The sequence below is a fragment of the Sander lucioperca genome, chromosome 14 (genome assembly GCF_008315115.2).
Source record: "Sander lucioperca isolate FBNREF2018 chromosome 14, SLUC_FBN_1.2, whole genome shotgun sequence".
Lineage (NCBI taxonomy): Eukaryota > Metazoa > Chordata > Actinopteri > Perciformes > Percidae > Sander > Sander lucioperca.
The window spans coordinates 21,349,477-21,367,315 of NC_050186.1; positions in this window are offsets into that span (position 1 = coordinate 21,349,477).

Here is a 17,839-nt window from a genome sequence, read left to right on the forward strand (position 1 = left end):
GAGGAACAATCAACAGACACAATTGAGCTAAAGCATTTTTTGTTCAAGTTAAATGTAATTGTCATTTCAACCATAAAAAAGATACAGATGAGATGAAATGATTTTGTCAGAAGACCTAACCTCTATCAAAATAGCCTAGGTTTATATGGATTGCATTACACATGAAACAGAAATGTTCAGATCTGATAATTGATATTGCTCCATTTAGTTTTGTTTGTGATTACTATGGTTTTTAAATCTATCAGTTGCCCCAAACCTAACAAAGTTAGACAAATTAAAATGTAATATATTAATTTGTATAATAATATATTCAGTTTGATATCATAGCCTACTCTTTTTTTTTTTTTTTTTTAACACAGCAAATATTAACATTTGAGAGGCTGAAACCAGTTTTGGCTTTAAAAATTACGATTAATTGATTATCAAAATAGTTTCTGGCCTATTTGCTGACTAATTCGGTAATCCACTTAACGTTTCAGCTATTTTGTGTGCATGAACAAGGGGCAAACAACCAATCAGTTCAATACATGATAATTAAATGAATAATATGAATAACATAAATAGCCTAAAACTGACAGATGTGCATGAAAAGGGAAAATATCTGCTGCCTGCATTTAGTTTATAGTGCGTTTATAATGGCGTCAGATTTATTTTATTTTTCGAATGACTCATTGTCTTAATAGACGATCTTCGATGAGGACCAATCGCTGGCTGCTGCCCAGAGCCGCCGCCACCGCTACCCGTTTTGTCGCCCCGCTCGCTCCCGGTTGGCGCGTCACGGCGTTGCTGTGGAGACCCGTTACCGCTGCGGGTGATGACAGGCGCCGTGTTTACCTGTAAACTGCGACAGCGACGCAGTCCGGGAGCCGCCTTCCGTCATTTGAACACAGGGAAGGAAGCAAAGGCCAATCAACAGGTGTTTTGTCCTGCAAGAATGGATGGTGGCTGGGTGAGACTGAAATTTACATAGACTGTAATTATAAGAGGACATCGCCTGTAGCCTATCAGGCGCTTATTAGCATTATGGGCTCCACACACACACACACACACTCACACACACACACACACACACACACGCACACGCACACGCACATGCACATGCACATCTTTTGTCCCACACTCCCTTTCTTCGCCTCTCTAATGAAGGGCCCTTCAGCACTTATATCAGCTCTGAGGAGGCAGCAAAAACAGAGGGAGTTGAAAAGAAAGTAGCAGTAATTACTCAAGAGCGTGAACTGGAGGGCGAGGAGCGGGCTGAACTGAAGAGCGGATGGAAAGGAAATGAAGTAGAGAAGAATAAGTGTGTGGAGCCCTTTTTTTCGCTTTCTTTCTTAGCCAATCAATCATTGTTTTCTCCCTTGCATCCATCCATCCATCCCTCCCTCTCTGTCCCTCCTCTGCTCTGCTCTGCTCTGCTCATATACTTTGAGTGGCAGTGTGTGGGAGGTGAAGGCCAGACGGTGGGTGAAGTATTTCATGCGATTGTCACATTGTCACAATCACACACACACACACACACACACACACACACACACAGACACAATAACAATACAACAGAAAACAGCTCTCCTTTCTGCTGTCACATCGCTCTTTCATCTCCTCCTTGCCCCCATACATTACGCTCCTACTCCTCTTCCTCTCCTCTGCGTGTATCCTTCATCCTCCTCAGTTTTGTAAATACATCTCCTACTTTCTTTACGCCTACACCTCTCCTCCTGCTCTCTACCTCCTCATGTTCGTCCTTCTACTCGCCTACCTCACTTCCTCCTCTCTTCACCTTAGTTCTTTTCCTCGTGCTCGCCTCCATATGATGCTTCGTTAACACCTGCACCACACAAGCATTTTACATAGTACAGGAACCATTTACCATTCACACACATTCATACAATGGTGGCTGAGGCTGCCATACAAGGTGCCACCCGCAGACCTGCTCATCAATAAACATGTACACACTGATGGCACAGCATCGGGAGCAACTCAGGGTTCAATGTCTTGCCCAAGGACACTTCGACATGGGTAGACTACCGCTCTACCACCTGAGCCACAGCCGCGCCCTATGTGTATGTGTGTATGTGTGTGTGTGTGTGTGTGTGTGTGTGTGTGTGTGTGTGTGTGTGTGTGTGTGTGTGTGTGGGTGCGTGCGTGCACTTATGTTCATGATTGATTAATCTGCTGATTATAGAGTAAATTAACAGTTTGATTTGGGGAAATATGCCTTTTCTCTTTCCTGCAAAGACTTAGATGAGAAGATTGATGCTGCTATCATGTCCAATTCAAGGTTATACAGCCAGGAGCTGGTTAGCTTAGCTTAGCACAAAGACTGGAAGCAGAGGGAAAGCTCTTTCTCTTTTCACGGGTAATGAAATATGCTAACTACCACACTAATTAACACGTTACATTTGTATTATGTCTTGTCCTTGTGCTCGTACTGTTATGCAGAGCCAGGCTAGCTGTCTAGCAGCTCCTGGCTATAGCCTTGAATTGAACATACAGACATGAGAGTGGTATCCATCTTCTCATCTAACTCTTGGCAAGAAATTGAATAAAAGCTCTGAAAATTGTGGAAGGTGACATCTTAAAAATGTCTTTTATTGTCCGACCAATGGTCCCAAACCCAAAGATATTCAGTTTACGATCATATTAGACTAACAGTACAAGCAAGTACATTTGAGTAGTTGATTTTTTGGCAATTGAGCTTAAAAAAGGATATTAAACCAATAGATAAATAGGCCTTTTTTTTCCACAGAAGACATTTTGACATGCCCCAATAGGAAAAGTACATGTAATAAATAGGCTTAATTAATAATGGCTGAATTCCATTTGGCTGCTACAGTTTCAGGGTCCTGGTATTGTGCATTCTGGGACAGTCAGAACAGAGCTTTGTTCATGTTATTTGTAACTTGCTTTTCCTGCTATTACTGACTTTAAACGTTGCATTTGTGGGGTTGTCGCCTTTCTCCTTTTTCTATTCTGCTGCTGACCTTTTGCTCCATCTGAGGACACGTCAAGACAAACACCTTGAGAAAGTGAAGTGTGAACGATCCCGTTGTTTCTGGTCTGCTCAGCATGACAACATCAGAAATCACTAAGATTAAGAGTTTGGACCAAGAATCCTGCATCCACCAGGTTTTCTTAACCATTTTCATGTCTGACACACCCAAAGAGGAATAAATACTCACGTAGGTTTTGTCCTGATTGAGTAAAACTTGATCATATAGTTCACTCTGCTCTGCAACAGCAAAACTAAAGACAAGAAACCAACCGTTTTACTAGAAAAGATTTCTAGTGAATAATAATACAATGTAATTCCTTTGTGAGGGAGATTTTAGTCTCCAACAACCACAGATACGTGTAGCTGTGTAGGTGGGGAGATGCCACTGTGAGGCAAGAATTATATAAATCAAAATAAATCTTCCCACCAAACCTGTATTACAAAAATGGTAGTTTTAAGCAAATCAAAGTGTAATTCTTTCCCTTAAGAGTTTCCTGTGTGGTGAACACTTAGAATCCATCAGAATCAGATGTACATCCTCTTCCTACACGCTCCTCATGCTTTATTGCTGAAAACATCTGACTCATCACAAAATTTTGGGTCAGTTTTGAGAGTTTGTGTTGTGAAAAAAAAGTTGTATTCAGTATTTTGTATAATCGGAGTTCTGCCTAATCAATGGCATACTAAGTGGCTGGTTGTAGCTTTTGTTGGTGCTAAAACGTTGATTAAATTCAAGAGTGGTTCAAAATGGTTAAACTTGAAAGAGTAATTTACATTCATATTTAGTAATATAGGCTCTCTGGATAATTATAATGCTATGGTGTGCCTAATGAAAGAAATATCTTGTATGCATTTGTTATAATCATTTAGATTAATTTAGTCACTTTTTGACTTCACTTCTGTCACTGTGTTTAATGTTGGCTTTTTGTACGTGTGTTTGTTTTATAAATATTATCTAAAAAAGGAGTAAAAAAAAAAAAAAGGTTGCAGCAAGTACTACAAGACAAAAAATATATAACAACAAAACACTTTGGATTTGGAAAAAAAATGTCATGCTCAATACAAAGCCATATGTTGTTTCACAGCAAGACTGTAAAGTGTGATGAATCTGGTGGAAATACTGTGCTAAATAACTTCCGTTGAAGTTCCAATTTTCAAGCCAATTTCTTCACTCACAACACAATAACTTTAAGTGGGGCAGGAGGGACAGAGTGTCTGCAGGTTGGGGGACACTCGGCTGCATCTAAAAGCAACGGCAACAAAAGCTCAGTGGGAGATCTGACGCTACATACGTGTGAATTGGTGGGGTGATTGGGACTAATTGATCACCAGAGTCACCATCAGTTCATTACTGAGGTGGTAATGACCCTAATCAGTAAACAGGAGCAATCAATCACCACAGATTGGTAAATGCAGAAATACAAGAATTGAAGGATTAATGAATGACGATATTCTAAAACGTGCGATCGTGGGGATTTAGTAATAATGCTCTTATTTTTTTTCCCTGCTGTTGCACATTAGATGAGATGACACAATAATAGGCTCGCTTTACCCAATATCAATGGGTTGTTTTGACCCAATTTTAGACACGATTGCTCAAGTTTTACCTTACAGTTCATGGTTACAAAATTATGTGTATATGACATTAAAAACTGCAACATATTACTTACAATCAGTAACAAATAGTGACATGTAAGTTTAAAAAAAAGCTTGAGTAGCAACACCAACTTTATTCTTTTTATCCTTCTTATATTTGAATGTGTGACATGCTCCAACAACACCATGACAAATTCCTCGTATGTGCAACGTACTTGGCAATAAAGCCCTTTCTGATTCTGATTCTGATTCTGATTCCAACCCATTGTATTGAGTTGTTTTTTTTACCCATTGGTACTGGGTGAAGTTATTATTGCGTTGATGCTATATGGGTATTGGGTGGCAGTAGCTCAGTCCGTAGGGACTTGGGTTGGGAACCGGAGGGTCGCTGGTACAAGTCCCAGTATGGACCAAAGTACAGAGTGTGGATTGGTAGCTGGAGAGATGCCAGTTTAACTCCTGGGCACTGCCAGGTGCTCTTGAGCAAGGCACTGTACCCCCCCCAACTGCTCAGGGCGCTGGCAGCCCACTCACTCTGACATCTCTCCATTTGTGCATGAATAGGTCCTGAGCATGTGTGTGTATATTTCAGGCCTGTGTGTAGTGATTTCTAACACTGAATTTAAGTGTGTGGAAAAAAACATTGAAATGGGCCTTTACATTGTGATTAAAACATGCAATTCAAATCCTGCTGTATAATTTCAAAATAAATGGCTTACAATGTGAAGTTACGGTTATTTTCTTTTAGGATTGGTTCTATTAGAAATTACCCAAATAGAGCTAGCTTCATGTCTTTGTTTTTTCTATAGGTGTTTTATATCTGAGGAAATCTGGCGTGTTTTTAAAATGGAAAATAGGCCTGAGGGGGCAAATGGTAACTGAGCCACACCCTGAGTTAGCAGCCCTCACTCTCGACAACAAAACTGTAATGGGATAGGCCTTTTCACACCAGCCCATCTGTATGCATAAGAAAACACACTCACTCACACGCATGCACACACACGCACACACACGCACACGCACACACACACACAAACACACTCACTCACACACACACACACACACACAGTAGTTAAGTCAAAATGAGGCAGTTTGTGTATTCGTGACAGCAGAAAACGTTTCAGTGGCTGGAGGGGAACATTTTTGCATGTTCGTGTTTTGTGTGTGAGTGATGAAGACATTTTCCATGTTGTGTTCCTCTGCTCTGCACCATGACCGTATGTTTGTGGAATAAGGAGGCCCTTGTCTGTGTTTCTGTCTGTGTTTCTGTCTGTCTGCCTGTCTGTCTGCCTGCCCGCTGGCTGGTCAGATGATGTCTGTCTGTCTGTCTGTCTGTCTGTCTGTCTGCTGCTCTTGTCCTTCAGTTAAAGCAGCAGGACAGCCAAGGATGTGTAGATAAGATGGAAAATGGAGGGAAGAGACACGTGGAGAGGTTTTAAAAGAAGGAAAAAATAGAGGTCAGGAGAGGAGAACTGAGGAGAAACTTCCAAGGATCAGTAGAGGGGGAGGGGTAAGGAAAGACAGAAAGAAAGAAAGAGAGAGAGAGAGAGGGGCAGAGAGAGTGAATGGACCCTTTGTGATCAAAAGGCTTGTTTATTTTCTTGGCGCTTGAACTCTTCAGGAGCCACATTGGGCCTGTCTGCACTGTCTAGCTCCCGTCCTCGTCGCCTCCTCGACATCCCAACGACCGGCCCTGAATCACAAAGAGTGATCCACCACAAGCCCCTAAAGCATGAAAAATGTCATTTTAAACAGTTTGAGACACACTCGAACAGTGTCAGAAGAAGATAAAGTTCAGTCCAAATTGAATAAAAACAAGTGCTTCTTATGTGTGACTTTCACTTCTATATATTTTACTTTTTCCTCATCAAATTCCGGTGGTGGACAGTAACCATCACTCAAGTACTGTATTGTACTTTACTTGAGTATTTACCAGTTTATACTGCTACTTCACTACATTTCAGATGGATATATCATCCATTTAGGCTTTCTGACAGCTATAAGTACTAGTCACTTACTGATTAACATTTTTCATCGAAAACATGATGGGCTTATAAAATATGATGCACTATTGTAGAATAAATACTTGGTATATAAAGATGCTCAAAACTGCTCCACCTTGGCCAGCTGTAGCATAACAATTCTGCATCAATATTAAAAATGATCAACACTAATAAATATAGATACAACACTTACAGAGGCCATATTTCTGAGTAACCAGTACTTCTGATACTTTGTGTACATTTTTGGTTGGCTGCAGCTCAAGAGGTAAAGTGGTTGTTTTAACTACATACTTCTTTTACGTTATTGTTTGGAAGTTTGACCCTTAACCATATATCATTTTAGAAACTCATTAGTTAGTTGTGTCTGTGTTTTCATTTGAAAAGTACTAAAACTGTCAGATAGATGTAGTTGATTATAAAGTTAAACTTAAACTTAAAATAGAAACAACCAAGTAAAGTATCAAGTACTTAAGTATAGTAGGCTACTTGAGTAAAAGTACTTATTACTTTCCACCTCCAAATAAATAAATACTTGTAAGTAAATTACACTTACTGAAATTAAAATAAACAATTTTCTATAATAAGATTTATGTATATATGATGAAGTCCTCCTCTGCATTACTGAAAACTGAGAAACTCCTACTTTACACCACCTAACACTGCATTATAATGCATTACATTATATTACCATCACTACATTGCATTGGGGGATTTTGCATCAAGCAGACAGTAGAGTATGCAGTCAGTCCCACTCGGACACAAACACTCTCTGTTCCCTTCTCCCCCTCTGCCTCCCCCTCTCCCCCCTCTCTCTCTCCTCTCTCTGTTTTCTGTCTCTCTCTCCCGCTCTCCTCCAGCTGGTATTCACACATGTGTAATGGGATTAACACGCTCCCGCGCCAGGGAGGAGAGAGAGGACAGAAACGGGAGGAAAGCGGGGAGGATGAGGCCATGGAAGAAATGGGGGAGGAGGAGAGAGAAGTGAGAAAGAAAGAGAGAGAGAGAGAGAGAGAGAGGGGGCTAAACAGAGGAAGGTTGAGGGGGTGGGAGAGCGGGGTTCCTGAAAAGGAAAACAAATGTATAGAGGAAAAAAAGAGGGGTGGCAGAGCTCTTTCCATTAGCTTGTTAGGCTACAGGAGGTCACAGGGGACATTTCAGGCTCATTTAAATTTCGGGGAGAACAGCCCCCGAGAAGCTCTATCTGCATACAGTCAGACCGAGAAGTGTCAGAATGGAACTGCAGTTGTCAATAAATAATAACCTCATATGCTAAAAGTATCAATCGCCCTGAGTTGATAGTGGCAGTTTATTAAAGTCAACAAACCAGAGTTAGATTCAATCAAAATTTCAGAAAGAAATTTGTGAGAGGAAAACAAATTATGAGAACGGATGGATGTTTTAAATGCAAACAAGATGTTAAATATACTGTCTAGATAATAATACAATAAAATACAGTATTTGACTAAGACACAGACTTGATATTGACTTTATAGTGCTGTTTCTTTCACAGGCCTAAAGAGGCAGTTCAAATAATTGTCTTACTTACCTCTAATGGTACCTATCCATGCAGATAGTTTTGGTTGCATCTGTCCAAGTTTTGAACTATCAATCTCAAGATTTAAGCTGCCTTCTTGATACAATGGTTGTGATAGTCATCTCAAAACCTGGGCAAATCAAACTAAAACAATCTGTATGGCTAGATACCACATATATGGCCATCTGTCTACATTGAGCTGGAATTTTTGACACCCCAAAATTAAGCTTTTTGAAAATGGCTGCTATAGTGGATTAATCTGAAAACATTAGCCTCCTGTTTTAGTTTTGGATGAGGAAAGCAGAGCTTTTGGCAAAATGACAATGTAAGCCTGGTCAGGGACTGTGTGACATCTTTATGTCACTTCTAACCTTATCTGTGATGACTCATTATAACCAATATATCCAATCCCACAGTGCAGGTGTCGTCATTAAGTTATATATTTATGATCACAGAGAGCAGATTATTCAGATTGTCTGTCCCACTCCTGATCAAATGTTGGCTGTGATGCACAATGTTGTTTATTCACAGAAAAAAGACAAAGTAGAGAGATTTAGCAATTTTTCTTATGTTTTAGGGTTTCAGTGTCGTGGGAGATCTTTACCCAAAGAACCCAATCACGTAGTTTCCACACGTAATTGCTGTTTTAAAATGAGCTGATTAAATGTGGACGTTGTCTAAGAAAGTTTAAAAGTCAGGAAAGAATGCTTAAAACATACTCACATAAACACTCACATCATTAGTTTTGTCGCTAATGAACCACCACAGGTCATTGCTCTGCATGATGAATGGCACAAAAACACTCACCATGTGGCCGAGTGGTGAGGATGTGAAAGAAGTGAGCATTTAATTAGGTGCAAGTCAACTCTTCTGCAGAGAGACGATGCAGTCACATTCAATAAAGCTTTAATGTGGAGAGAGATAGAGTTCAGTTCTTGGAGAGGAAGAGAGACTGCAGAGAGGAATGTGAGAGTTATATTTGACCTATTTGCGGCCCTCTGCCAAGTCTGTAATGGAGAGAGAAGGAGAAGAAGAACATGAGTAAGGGAAACCCGAGAGGCCGAGTACACAGACGAGAGGAATCAGTGAGTGAAGGAGAGAAGTGTGAGTTGGCAAAATGGAGAGAGGGGGGAGAAGGGGACGGGAGAGGGGGGGATTAGAAAGTCGAGCAGCCAGCAGTCGGTCAGTCAGACTGAGGTATGTGTGGAACGGTGTCAGTCTATATAGAGCTCAGTGTGTATGTGTTAACAGCCTCCTCTGTCTATCTCTGGAGGAACTCCTTCTTCCTATTCCTATTGGCACCATGCAACGCTTCCTCCCATAATACACCCCCCCGAATACCCAGACTGCTCCATCAACTCTGTCAATATAGAAACACGCTGCCTGGGTGTCAGAGGAAAACTGCAACCTCATGCACCACTTTTTCAGTACTTGTGCACATAACATTTGGGTATCCGGAGTGCCTACCAACCCACAGACTGTGAAACAGGACGACCCAGTCAGTTTTTTTGCGGGCTGCTTAGATCAGAAAACATTAGATTCAACAAGCCATTCAGATTTGTCTCACTTTCCTATGTCACATCAAGGCTCATTAGAACATATGAGTATCTCCACCCACGGTTTGAGAACTACCTTTGCAAAGGTGCGCCATATTTTTCTCGCAAGCCAATCAGGGTTTTCAGGAGGGGGGCTTAAAGTGACAGGCACTAAAAAAAAAGTGTTTCACACAGAGGGTGAATGCAGGTATATTCAAACAGACAGAATGAGCAAGTTAATGTGTTTTTAAAGCATGTAAACAAGTATGAACCTGAATATGAGCATGCTATGTCTCCGTTAAAGGAACACGCCGACTTATTGGGACTTTAGCTTATTCACAGTAACCCCCAGAGTTAGACAAGTCCATACATACCCTTCTCATCTCCGTGCGTGTTGTAACTCTGTCTGACGCCCCCAGCGCTAGCTTAGCCTAGCCCAGATCCTGGAGGTAACCAGTTCCAACCAGCCTACTGCTCCGAATAAGTGACAAAATAACGCCAACATGTTCCTATTTACATGTGATTTGTATATTCACAGCGTGTACAAATAACAAGGTCACATGAGACACAGCCATCTTCTAACCGTATACATACTGGGAACTATTCTCAGAAGGCGAAGCACTGCTACTTCTGCTACTTGGGCGGAGTGATTTGCTAGCAGCACCTGAAGCCTGAATATATATGATATGGTAGGGTTAGGCTTAGGGTTAGCTCGAGACCTGCAGGTTTGCCACCCCTGACCTAATCTTTCCTGCATATGCGCGTCAAACAGCCCGTAGGCCTACATAGGCCTCTTTGCCATGGAATTTGGCAGCAATGGTGGAAAAAGTAACAGACTGGGGAACATAGGACCCTTTTTTGGAAAAAGGGTCCTATGTTCCCCAGTCTCATACAAAGAGGGGAACATAGGACCCGGGGAACATAGACACGCTCCCAGTTCACTCAGAGTTGAGTAATAGAGTCAATAATTACTAGATAGTAAAAGCATAGTGATATTATACCTACCTCCAGGATCTGGGCTAGGCTAAGCTAGCGCTAGGGGCGTCAGACAGAGTTACAACACACACGGAGATGAGAAGGGTGTGTATCGACTTGTCTAACTCTGGGGGTTACGGTGAATAAGCTAAAGTCCCAATAAGTCATCACTCGTGCTCCTTCTATCTACTTTATTAAATGATCCCCTATATTTCCCATAATTACTTTTAACAGTCCCCAGGGAACATGTTTGAAGTTGATGAGTTCAGTCAGGTGGGTTATAGGGGCAAGTACAGTATATAAATAAAGCTGGTTATCGAACTAGTCATCTCAGGCCACGTCCACACGTACCAACATTTTTCCCCCCCCCCTGTCTTCCCTGGCATCGTTTCAAGAATATTTGCGTCCAAACGGATCCATTTGTAAATGACTCAACACGCTACTTCATATTCCAGGCCTGTAGGTGGCGCTGTTTCTGCTACAGAAATTCACCAAAAACGGAGAAGAAGAGGCAGAGCATGCGCATAAAGCTTGTGCGCTGTATACAAACAGACAGTAGAAGAAGAAACCAAACAGCCCTAGTAACCCTAATAGGCTCAATATCTTCTCCGGCAGGAACACAAGCATGTAGCCCGCCATTGTTGTTGTTGTTGTTGTTGTTATGAGACGTCGTTGCGGGATAAGAGGTTGAAGGCTAGAGATCGAGGGGTGTGGCGATGACATCATCGATTCGCAAGTATGCGGCTTCGCCGTCCAAACGAAGACACAAGGGCGGCGTTTTCGAATTTTTTTCACCCTGCGACCAGGTTTCAAAAAAGTGCGTCTTCAGGCAGTGCGTTTACAGGATTCGTTTGGACGATCGGCCAAAATGATGCAAAACGTGCGTTTACACCAAAAAGCGTTTCCGTGTGGATGGCCCCTCAGAGTGAGGGCGACTGTTCTACAAATGCAGATGTGTGTTCACGTCCCTTCAGATGGTGAAAGAATGATTCAGGGGTGGAAAATCCTGCAGAAAAAGCTGCTATTCCAGCATTGGCAACCGCCTACACTGTAAAGCAACCCAAAAAGAAAGAAGACTGACTTATCAAAAAGAGAGTCTTAAAAAGAGTATGATAGTAAGCGCAAGAAAACACATGTCAATATTGGAGAAGCATTTCAGAGATAGAGAGAAAATGTGGCTACGTTTTAGCCTCCTGCTAACCGTAGCCAAAGGCTCACAGCTGCAGCTAATTCAAGGAGTTTATGCTAGAACCTCGAATCGCAGTATGTCATCTCACAGGGCTTGACAGGCCCTTTGCAAAGAAAACAGGATGTAATTCTCATAGAATATCCGCTATATAACAGCATCAGGATCACAATCACTTTCGTTTTTTCGTTGCATTTTCCAGAAAAACTGCCTACCCCAGCTTTAACTTATTTTTAGTCTAAATGTGTCTTTGATCGCCACTTTTCAGGATGCTTAATCTAAGTCCAAACTGAGGAAAAGTCACTCACAGCAAACTGAATTAGATGTCAAATTGAATTTAGTAGTGATAGTGATGCTAACAGGCTCTTTGCCTTCCAGAATCTCACAGTGCTTCATTCATACGTTTTACTGTCTGTTGACAGCAGAGACAGAAAAGTATGTAAAAGTCGACAGCACCAACACAGCGACAGGCCAATGAAAATACCAACGCTTAGATTTGGTTCAGTGTTGATGTAAAAGCCTGTGGCTTGGATGCAAAACTGCAGGAGTGTGTAACATGGTAGTGCGTTTTGTTACTTCATTATCTCCTACATTTTATCCCTCCTAACTCACTGCCTCGCTCTCTCTTGTCTTCCTTTTTCTACACCATCCTCTCCTTTTTTCCTTCTGATCCTGTTCTTCATCACTCTGTCCTTTTTTTCCTCTGGTGTTTCCTTTCCTAAATATCTTGCTGACAAGAAAACAGATTGCACATTCAGCAGCCTTCTTTCCCCTCATTCTCCCCATTTTTATTGTTTGAATATAATGTTTATATAAGGACTGACATGTATAGTCTACTCTGTCTTGTACCATACAAGCATGTGAGGCCCTGTTGCATGTCCACACTTGACTGTACCTGCGTGTCTCAGAGACAAATTATAGTTACTGTACTGAGAGATTAGGGCGACTCTGACTCAGATTGCTTTAGCTTTTCTAAGTGTTTTGTTGGCCAGTTTCACAGTCAAGACTCGACTGTTTTCTGTCCCACAAAACCTGAACTAAAAACTGAAACATTGCATCACACAGGAGGTTTGGCTGCTTAGTTTTTCCCTCTACTTAAAGACTAAACCTCTCTGTCATTTTCTAGTTATTTGCATTTGAATTATTGTCTTTTACACTTATTTTATACTTGGATATATTTGTGATTCAAGGTTTTGGCTTTGCGCTGCCACTCTCATCCACAGTTACTAACGCTGAGTGGTTTGTGGTTCGAGTCTTGCTTAAACACTTTGACAGTCGACTGACAGACAAATCAGCTGTCGATTTGATCAAGTGTTTGACCTTTTAGTTGCAAGACGCCCCCTCTACCCACAGGGTGATCCTGCCACCTACAATTATGATGATTTCTTCCACTGTTTGCAGTTATAAGTCACTCTGGGGGAGTGTTGGCTAAATAATGTCTCGAGTATTAAATATCAAATGTTGGGTTAGGGCAGGGCGGAGTGTGGTGGGCTTGGCTGCACACAGTTACGCTTGGATGGCTTCGGATTGAGACTGAGTTTGTCTGAGTTGGGTTGAGATTGGCTGGCAATTGTGTTTGTGTAGGTTTGGTCGGGTTGGCCGGCCGGGAAGCAGCCTATAGGCCCAGAAAATATGCAAGGGTCCTGCTCCTTTTTGGCTGAAGTCAAGAGCATGATGGCAACAGACATCACACCAGGGCTGCGGTGATCAGCCAGCAAGACAACACGCCAACCAACCAGCCATCCATTCCACCGCAAGCAGCCGACCACCTACCAAAACACCCTGAGCGCACAGTTTTGTTTCTATAGCTACAGAGTGACTGTCTGCATCATCGCGGTTACCAGGGGACGTTGTGTCTAGAGGTGTCTGGATTGTGGGAGACAGTCAAACGTCAGATGTGGTGTTGCATTGGCTCGTGTATTTACATTTTAGGCGGGTAGCCATGTGCTCTCATGCAGAGAAAGCCTGGGTGCAAATCATCCATCCTGACAGCCAGGAGGGGAAACCCCGATCGACAGTGATGCACAGATTGAGTCTGGAGACACAGGAGTTTACAGGATGTTTAACTTAACCCTGCAACTGAATTAATATTAAAAAGAAGTATTAATGTAACGTTGAATGTCTTGTTTTTTATCTTTTGATGTTGTGTGCCCTTATTGGTGTGTGTTTGTCAGTGTGCATGGGTTGTGTTGTGTGTCCCCGTTTGTTTTGGACCTGAACTGGGTTGGTCTGTGGGTGGGTAGGGGAATTGAAGGGAAGTGACACACTGTTTTCACTAACTTTGCTTTGTTCACCTTGCACTGCGCTGTATGTCACGTACTGTGAAAATTTAAAATTTAAATAAAATAAGTTGAAAAAAAGTCCCTAAGAAAACCAAAAAAACTAATAAATAAAAAACAAACAAAAAAAAAAGTATAGGATTAAAACACAATGAACAGTTGAAAATTAAACCAGTAGTTATTTTTGACATCTTATACAAAACTTAAAAACTAAACTGTCTATAGCTGCTGCCCCTTGTCATGTTTCACATGTCTATGAGTTGTTGGCAGTTTCACCAAAGAGACATTTCACTTCTAAACTTCTCTGGCGGCTTCATTAAAAAAAATGGTTAGAGAAAAGTCCAAATAATGAAAACTTACGTGTATCAGAACTTTGTTTTTCTTCTTCACGACCCCTCAGATTTATCTGCTGACCCTTTGGAGGGGCCTGACTCCGAGGTTGCAAACCACTGCACTAAAAGTTGTAGTAAAGAAGTTAAAAATAGCTCCACCTCAAGCAGCTACAACAGTACAAAATTGCTTACACATTGATGCATCAGTATTATCAAATTAAAGGAGAAGATGGCAAGACAAGTGCTTCGGGACCGTCTACAGACTACAACACCGAAAAGAGATAGGCATATGCTTATTTTTTTAAAGTAAGTGCTGTAGTACAACTAGCAGGAGACAAGTTATAATTGAGGTAAGTTTGTAGACACTACCTTATTTAATCATTAAATTAATAAATATTTTTGTTGTATCTCTTTTCGATTGTAGTTTGTAGACGGTCCCTAAATCTTGCTGTCTCAACACAGGAACTAAACAGAGCTGAATTAGCAAAACCTTTATGCATTTCTTTCACATCTACTGCAGTCAGATTCACTGCGTTCACTCGGAAGGAATCACTTCACATGGGTAGGCACTTGTAATGACATTTTGAACATGTTAAGAGGCTAAAAGCACGTTTAAAACTTGTTTTCAGTCTCCTGGGTGCAAACTGTAGCAGGAGGATAACATGGTGTAGGCAACACCGATTGTTTTCGTTTTTCTCGCTACTGACAGCACTCCTAATTTACAAACAACAGAGCTACGTGTTGAAATCGACCGGAATTCTCCTTTAATAATGTAATATATGATAATTTATCTTTCACAGGGGCCATTTTTATGCAGGAGTACTTTTACTATTTTACATCAACATTTTCGCACAGTTCCTGAGGAGTCAATCAAATGAATGAAGCACAAATAACGTGAGGGTTACATCATTAACTAAACAAATACAAAATCAACAGTCCAGGCTCATGACAGCATTTGGGGTGAAGCTGTTTGCCTAGTCATTTTAATATTATTCAAAATAACTCTAACCAGCGTGACATGTTTGTACCGGTTCGACACTACAGTTAACAGTTTAACTGTTGAGACAGAATTTACATGTGAAATGTAACAAAACACGCTAACTCTCCACTTCAAAACAAGCTCATTTCCATTTATTATAACAAAGATGGAGAGCAGATAGAATAGATTTTTTTCAGTACCACTTGGGCAGATGACTGCTTTAACAAGGAGGCTATGTGTCTTATCGTTTTCTCTTTTTATAGTATTAAAAAGCATTTTATTTATGATTTTATATACAAATTGACATGACGGAGTAGAACAAAATAAAACAAACTGCCAGCTCAAAGAAAAAAGTGAACACATGCATGTCAATTTGTACAATAACTGAAATGTCCACAAGTGGATTGAGGGTCAGAAATAGGAAGGACTAGGATGAAGGCTAGAAAACTGAAATCCTGGCAGATCAAAGCGCAATGCAATACAGTACAGCACTGTCCGATACAATTAGTTCCCAGGTTGACACCTCTCCCTCCTACTATGTTCAGTAAAGGGTCCCCAGATCTTAACATACTTGGGGTGGGCATTGGACAGAGTATATTGAATTTCTTCAAGGTATAGACAAGAAGCAGGCAAGAAGGGGAAACTAATTTCCACTCTCTCAGGAAAGCCCTTTTTCAAAGTCAAAGAGTAGTTGGGGCGACCCAATATCACAGAGAGACAGTCAGGGATTAGTTGTCTGCTGTATATGTCGCTGTACAAATGAAAAGTGTCCTCCCAGAAACTCTTGATCTTCGGGCATCATATTAAAGTGAGGTAAGTAAGTGTATTTTCTGATGGACCACCTTCATCTGACTATAACGTTTCTTCAGACTTAATTCGTTTTAAAGGCCTTCTGCTATAGTGAAATACAAAAATCTACTAAACTTTTCACAGCAACAAACTTCAGCATGAGATGTTACCTTATGTTCTTAGCCAAAAACCTACAACGAGTAAAGCCGTTCAATGAGATTTATTTACTTGGAAATTACAACAGTTCTAGCTCGAGAGGTGGAGTTGCAGATTTCTTGTGATTTCTTTGGGTCTAAAAGGCAGTTTTTATCTATTAGAGGAGAGTAGTTTGGTAGAAATGTGGAAGAAAGAATGTGATTCAGGGAACATGAGGTGTTTAAAAAAAAGATTTATGATCATAGCTTTGAGATGAAGATGGAGAGTGATTTTGTTTTTAATGACTGCAATAGGATGATAAGATGCTAAAACATCTTTGGTTCCCAATCCTGACATCCTGTTTGTCTAAGCCTGGGCATTGTCATAAAATCCTGCTACAAAATAAAAAAACCCTTCCATTGTCTCATTTTGGATAGCTTTGCATGTAATTTCATTTACATTTTACTGTAATTTGTACTCAAAAGTCTCAGATCTTCAGTCATAATGCAGATACTTTGTACTCACATGCATCTTTTTGTGCTTCCTCAGTAGAGTTTAGGAGATGGAATTAATATAAATTATTATAAATTGAGAACACTGTATGACCAGCACTTAATTTCTGCCACTCTGGATGATCACCAGTCTAAAGTCTCTTGTGTCTCCATGAACTTTGTTATAGTGTACGGGCGCCACCTAGTGGTGTTTAATATAAACTGCAACTTAGCATACTGGTGCATGTATATTAAATAACAGTAATTTAAAAAAAACATCACAATAGTCGAAAACAGATGCCATGAAATCTCAAAATACATAATAAAAATAGAAATTATAAAAAATAAACTACGCTTGTGATGATAGGGAAAGGGTGAATACTGAATTAAACTGTTTAAGATTAAAGTCCCCCCTTATCAATGTGGTTTAAAAAAATGGTATAATAAGGAAATCCCAATTTTGAGAAAGAAACTTAATATAGTACAATTTTTGTGTTTTGTTTTTTATTCTATCATTTATTTTCCTCACTTTGAGAGTGTGTTCACTGTTAATGATATATATATATTAGGGCCGGGACTCGATTCAAAAAATTAATCTAATTAATTAGAGGCTTTGTAATTAATTAATCGAAATTAATCGCATTTTAATTGCATCGGTCGGGCTAACGTCCACGCTAACTCCTATGTGTTTTGCGTTGAGGTGATATTTGAGACTCGATGTGCTGCGGTGATACGCAAATTCCTTGTTGCATAGCTTGCACACAACCATGCTCTTGTCGACGCTTCCATCCTTTCGTTTTTAAAACAAAATTTCCCATCCACGGGGCCAAGCAAAGCGGTCTCGTCAGCTTCTTCGTTCATGTTCACTGTGGTTTGTTGTTGTCGGAAGTCAAGAACGCTAGTTGGTGCTCCAGTATATTCGGTCCGTCGAAACTCATTCATTGAAAAACGTTCCGCGGTGCAAAAATAAGTGTGGTTAAAATTATGTTATTTATTTTTTGCGTAATTAATTA